Source organism: Anser cygnoides, chromosome W (genome assembly GCF_040182565.1).
Source record: "Anser cygnoides isolate HZ-2024a breed goose chromosome W, Taihu_goose_T2T_genome, whole genome shotgun sequence".
NCBI lineage: Eukaryota > Metazoa > Chordata > Aves > Anseriformes > Anatidae > Anser > Anser cygnoides.
The window spans coordinates 8,271,813-8,277,950 of NC_089911.1; the positions used below are offsets into that span (position 1 = coordinate 8,271,813).

Below are 6,138 nucleotides of genomic sequence, written 5' to 3' on the forward strand. Positions count from 1 at the left end.
GGGGGGGAGGGGTTTGGGGGGGGGGGGCAGGGTTGTGGGGGGCAGGGGTTTGGGGGGGGGGCCACGAACCACGGGGTTTAAGGGGGGGGGGGGCTGGGATTTGGGGGGGCAGGCCACGAGCCCATTTCCCCCCCCCGGTGTTATAAGGGGGGGGGGGCAGGGATTTGGGGGGGCCCTGGGTTTGGGGGGGGCCCTGGGATTTTGGGGGGGGGGGGGCTGGGCTTTTGGGGTGGGCTGGGATTGGGGGGGCAGGGGTTGTGGGGGGGGCAGGGGTTTGGGGGGGGGGGGCAGGCCACGAGCCCATTCCCCCCCGGTGTTATAAGTGGGGGGGGGGGCTGGGATTTGGGGGGGCTCTGGGATTTGGGGGCTCTGGGATTTGGGGGGGGCCCTGGGTTTTGGTGGGGGCCTGGGCTTGGGGGGGGGCAGGGTTGGGGGGGGGCAGGGGTTTGGGGGGGGGCTCTGGGATTTGGGGGGGGCCAGGGATTTGGGGGCAGGCCACGAACCAATTTCCCCCCTCAGTGTTATAAGTGTGGGGGGGCCTGGGATTTGGGGGGCTCTGGGATTTGGGGGGGGGCCTGGGTTTTGGGGGTGGGCTGGGATTTGGTGGGGGGGGCTCTGGGCTTTGGGGGGCAGGGGTTTGGGGGGGCAGGCCACAAGCCCGTTTCCCCCCCGGTGTTATAAGTGGGGGGGGGGGGGGCTGGGATTTGGGGGGGCCCTGGGCTTTGGGGGTGGGCTGGGATTTGGGGGGGGGGGGCTGGGGTTTGGGGGGGGCAGGGTTTTGGGGGGGCAGGGGTTTGGGGGGGCAGGCCACGAGCCCATTTCCCCCCCCCGGTGTTATAAGGGGGGGGGGGCTGGGATTTGGGGGGGGCTCTGGGATTTCGGGGGGAGCTGGGTTTTGGGGGGGAGCTGGGTTTTGGGGGGGGGGGGGGCTGGGCTTTGGGGGGGGGGTCCTGGCCTTGGGGGGCTGGGTTTTGGGGGGGGGGGGGAGCCTGGGCTTGGGGGGGCTGGCCATGAGCCCAGGCCCCCCCGGTGTTATAAGTGGGGGGGGCTGGGTTTGGGGGGGGCCCTGGGCTTTGAGGGGGGGCCTTGGAATTTGGGGGGCCCTGGGCTGGGGGAGGGCTGGGATTTGGGGGGGCCTGGCCACGAGCCCAGCCCCCCCCAGTGTTATAAGGGGGGGGGAAAGGGGGGTTGGGGCAGTGTGGGGGGGGATTTGGGGGGGGGGGCACCCTGGGCATGTCTGTGTGCGTGTGTCCGTGTGTCCGTCTGTCCACATCCGTGTCCCCGCGTCCCCGTCCGTCTGTCCCCGTCCCCGTCCGTCTGTCCCTGTCCATGCCCCTGTGTCCCCGTGTCCGTCTGTCCCCATGTCTGTCTGTCCCTGCCCGTGTCCCCGTGTCCGTGTGTCCCCGTGTCCGTGTGTCCCTGTGTCCATCTGTCCCTGTGTCCGTCTGTCCCTGCCCATGTCCCCGTGTCCCCGTGTCCGTGTGTCCCTGTCCCTGTGTCCGTCTGTCCCTGCCCGTGTCCCCGTGTCCCCGTGTCTGTGTGTCCCTGTCCGTGTGTCCGTGTGTGCCCGTGTCCGTGTGTCCCTGCCCGTGTCTGTCTGTCCATGTCCCCGTGTCCCTGTCCGTGTGTCCCTGTCCATGCCTGTGCCCGTGTCCGTCTGTCCATGCCCATGCCTGTGTCCCCGTCCCCGTGTCCGTCTGTCCCTGTCCCTGCCCGTGTCCGTGTGTCCCTGCCCGTGTCCGTGTCCCCGTTCCCGTGTCCCCACACCGTGTCCGTCTGTCCCTGTCCCTGCCCGTGTCCCCGTGTCCCCGTGTCCGTCTGTCCCTGCCCGTGTCCCCGTGTCCCTGCCTGTGCCCATGTCCGTGTGTCCTTGTCCCCGTGCCCGTGCCCGTGTCCCCGTGTCCCCATGTCCACGTCCGTGTGTCCGTTCCCATGTCCCTGTCCCCTGCCCGTGTCCGTGTGTCCCTGCCCGTGTCCGTCTGTCCCTGTCCCCGTGCCTGTCCCCGTGTCCGTGTCCGTGTGTCCTTGTCCTTGCCTGTGTCCCTGTCCCCGTGTCTGTGTCCGTGTGTCCCTGCCCATGTCCGTCTGTCCCTATCCGTGTCCCCATGTCCGTGTCCGTGTGTCCTTGTCCCTGCCCGTGTCCCGACACCCGTGTCCGTGTGTCCCTCTTCCTGCCCGTGTCCGTCTGTCCCTGCCTGTGTCCCCGTGTCCCCGTCCCCGTGTCCGTGTCCCCATTCCCGTGTCCCCACACCGTGTCCGTGTGTCCCTGCCCGTGTCCGTGTGTCCGTCCCCGTGTCCCCACACCGTGTCCGTGTGTCCGTCCTCCTGCCCATGCCGTGTCCCCGTGCCCCCCCCGCCCCCCGGCCCACCCGCCGAGGGAATCCCGCGGCTCCCCGCCCCCGCAGCGTCTAGACAGGGCGGGGCTGGCGGGGGGCACCCAGCGGGGGGGGGGGGGCCCCGGCGAGGTGTGGGCACGGGCGTGTGCACGCGTGTAGGAGCCGTGTCCGAGTGTGTACAGATGTGTGCACACGTGTGTGTCCCTACGGGCGTGTGTGTGTGCGTCCCTACAGGCGTGTGCACGCGTGTAGGAGCTCCGTGTGTGTCCCATACAGACGTGTGCACACGTGTAGGTACCGTGTCCGAGTGTCCATACAGACGTGTGCACACGTGTAGGTACCGTGTCTGAGTGTGTACAGACGTGTGCACACGTGTGCGTCCCTACAGGCGTGTGCACACGTGTGTGTGTGTCCCTGCGGGTGTGTGCACGCGTGTAGGAGCTCCGTGTGTGTCCCTACAGGTGTGTGCACATGTGTGTGTGTCCCTACAGGTGTGTGCATGCATGTAGGAGCTCCGTGTGAGTCCATACAGACGTGTGCACACGTGTAGGTGCCGTGTCTGAGTGTGTACAGATGTGGTGCACACATGTGTGTGTCCCTGCGGGCGTGTGCACATGTGTGTGTGCGTCCCTCACGGGCGTGTGCACGCATGTAGGAGCTCCGTGTGAGTCCATACAGACATGTGCACACATGTAGGTACTGTGTCTGAGTGTGTACAGACGTGTGCACACACATATGTGTCCCTGCGGGCGTGTGCACGCATGTGTGCATCCCTGCAGGCATGTGCACGCATGTAGGAGCTCCATGTGTGTCCATACAGACGTGTGCACACGTGTAGGTGCCATGTCCAAGTGTGTGCACACGTGTGTGTGCGTCCCTGGAGGCATGTGCACACGTGTGTGTCCCTACCAGTGTGTGCACGCATGTAGGAGCTCCGTGTGTGTCTCTACAGGTGTGTGCACATGTGTGTGTGTCCCTACAGGCGTGTGCATGCATGTAGGAGCTCCGTGTGAGTCCATACAGACGTGTGCACACGTGTAGGTGCCGTGTCTGAGTGTGTACAGATGTGGTGCACACATGTGTGTGTCCCTGCGGGCGTGTGCACATGTGTGTGTGCGTCCCTACAGGCGTGTGCACGCATGTGTGCATCCCTGCGGGCATGTGCACGCATGTAGGAGCTCCATGTGTGTCCATACAGACGTGTGCACACGTGTAGGTGCCATGTCCAAGTGTGTGCACACGTGTGTGTGCGTCCCTGGAGGCATGTGCACACGTGTGTGTCCCTACAGGTGTGTGCACGCGTGTGTGTGTCCCTACAGGAGTGTGCACGTGTGTGTGCATCCCTAGGGGTGTGCGCACACGTGTAGGAGCTCCGTGTGTGTCCATACGGATGTATGCACACATGTAGGTGCCATGTCCAAGTGTGTGCACACGTGTGTGTGTCCCTGCGGGCGTGTGCACGCGTGTAGGAGTTCCGTGTGTGTCCATACAGATGTGTGCACACATGTAGGTGCCATGTCCAAGTGTGCACACGTGTGTGTGTCCCTGAGTGCGTGTGCACGCGTGTGTGCATCCCTACAGGCGTGTGCACACGTGTAGGAGCCGTGTCTGAGTCTGTACAGATGTGTGCACACGTGTGTGTCCCTACAGGTGTGTGCACGCGTGTGTGCGTCCCTACAGGCGTGTGCACGCGTGTGTGAGTCCCTATGGACGTGTGCACGCGTGTGTGTGTCCATACAAGTGTGTCCACACGTGTAGGTGCCGTGTCCGGACGCGTGCACACGTGTAGGAGCAGACGTGTGCACGCGTGTGCGAGTCCATACGGGCGTGTGCACACGCGTAGGTGGAGTGGGGGGCTCGGAGGGGGATTTGGGGGTCGCTTTGGGGGCTTTGAGGGTTATTTGGGGGTGCTGGGGGGTGGGGGGTCTAAGGAGGAGTGGGGGCTCGGAGGGGGATTTGGGGGCCGCTTTGGGGGCTCTGAGGGGGAGCCGGAGGGTTCTGAGGGGGCCTGGGGGTGATTTGGGGGTGCTGGGGGCAGGCTGGGGGTGCTGGGGAGGACGCGGGGCAGCCGGGGGGTCGGAGCGGGAGCTGAGGGCCCCGACGGGGGCTTGGGGGCGGCTGGGGGGGTCCGAGGGGTCCCGGGGACCTCTGGGGGCTCGGAGGGGGAGCTGGGGGGCAGCCTGGGGGCCCTGAGGGGGATTCGGGGCGATGTGGGGGGCTCTGGGGGGGGGGATTTGGGGGGTCTGAGGGGGGTCTGGGGGGGGGCTTGGGGGCTCCGAGGGGGAGTGGGGTCCAGTTTGGGGGTCCTGAGGGGGAGCCGGGGCAATTTGGGGGCTCGGAGGGGGGCCGGGGGTCCTGAGAGGGGTCCATGGCAGCCAGGGGGGTCGGGGGCGCTGTGGGGGCTCGGAGGGAGATTTTGGGGTGATTTGAGGCAGTTTGGGGGCTCAGAGGGAGCTGTTGGGGCAGTTTGGGGGCTCGGAGGGAGATTTTGGGGTGGTTTGAGGCACTTTGGGGGCTCAGAGGGAGATTTTGGGGTGATTTGGGGCTGGTTTAGGGGTTCAGAGGGAGATTTTGGGGTGGTTTGGGGGCTCAGAGGGAGATTTGGGGGGTTGAGGAGGTTTGGGGGCTCAGAGGGAGATTTTGGGGTTGTTTGAGGCTGTTTAGGGGCACAGAGGGAGATTTTGGGGTGGTTTGAGGCAATTGGGGGCTCTGAGGGAGATTTTGGGGTGGTTTGAGGCACTTTGAGGTCTCGGAGGGAGATTTTGGGGTAGTTTGAGGCGGTTTAGGGGCTATGAGGGATATTTTGGGGCAGTGTGGGGCTTTTTGGGGTCTCAAAGGGAGATTTTGGGGTGCCTTGGGGCCTCAGAGGGAGCTTTTGGGGCGGTTTGGGGCTTTTTGGGGTCTCGGAGGGAGCTTTTGGGGTGGTTTGGGGTCTCAGAGGGAGCTTTTGGGGTGTTTTGGGGCTTTTGGGGGTCTTGGAGGGAGCTTCTGGGGTGGTTTGGGGTCTCAGAGGGAGCTTTTGGGGTGGTTTGGGGCTTTTTGGGGTCTCGGAGGGAGCTTTTGGGGTGGTTTGGGGTCTCAGAGGGAGCTTTTGGGGCAGTTTGGGGCTTTTTGGGGTCTCGGAGGGAGCTTTTGGGGTGGTTTGGGGTCTCAGAGGGAGCTTTTGGGGCGGTTTGGGGCTTTTTGGGGTCTTCGGAAGGAGCTTTTGGGGTGGTTTGGGGTCTCAGAGGGAGCTTTTGGGGTGTTTTGGGGTTTTTGGGGGTCTTGGAAGGAGCTTTTGGGGTGGTTTGGGGTCTTCAGAGGGAGCTTTTGGGGTGGTTTGGGGCTTTTTGGGGTCTCGGAGGGAGCTTTTGGGGCAGTTTGGTGTCTCGGAGGGCGATTTTGGGGCAGTTTCGGGCCGGTTTGGGGGCGCTGAGGTGCCGCCGGGCGGGCCAGGCTCCCTGAGGAGAACCGGCCGGTGGGCGGGGCCAGCGCTCCGCGCGTCCTGATTGGCTGGGGCTCCCCTTCCCGCCCAAACCGCGCCTGGCCCCTTCCCGCCGCCAGCTCGAGGCGCCCGCCGCTCCCTACGTGCGTGCTCTCATTGGCTGGCGCCGCAGAGGCGGGAAGGGCTCAGCCAATGAGCGCGCGGCGCCGGCTCTGCCTGAGGCGGGCGAAGCCGTGAGGGAGCAGAAGGGGTGAGGGCGGTGGGCGGTGATGGATGGGGGGGGGCTCGCGGCCGGGGGGGGGGGCACCCATGGGAGATGAGGGCACCCTGAGGGGGACAAGGACACCCTAGGGGGACGGGGACACCCCGGAGGGGGCA

The 6,138-nt window shown here is 65.7% G+C and overlaps 1 protein-coding gene across 1 annotated transcript in view; it reads left to right on the plus strand.

Annotated features, from left to right (window-relative positions):
• LOC136788818 (NADH dehydrogenase [ubiquinone] 1 alpha subcomplex subunit 3-like) overlaps nucleotides 1-6,138 on the plus strand; it is a 95,389-nt gene that overhangs the window by 19,194 nt on the left and 70,057 nt on the right. The gene's annotated exons all lie outside the window — the stretch shown is intronic.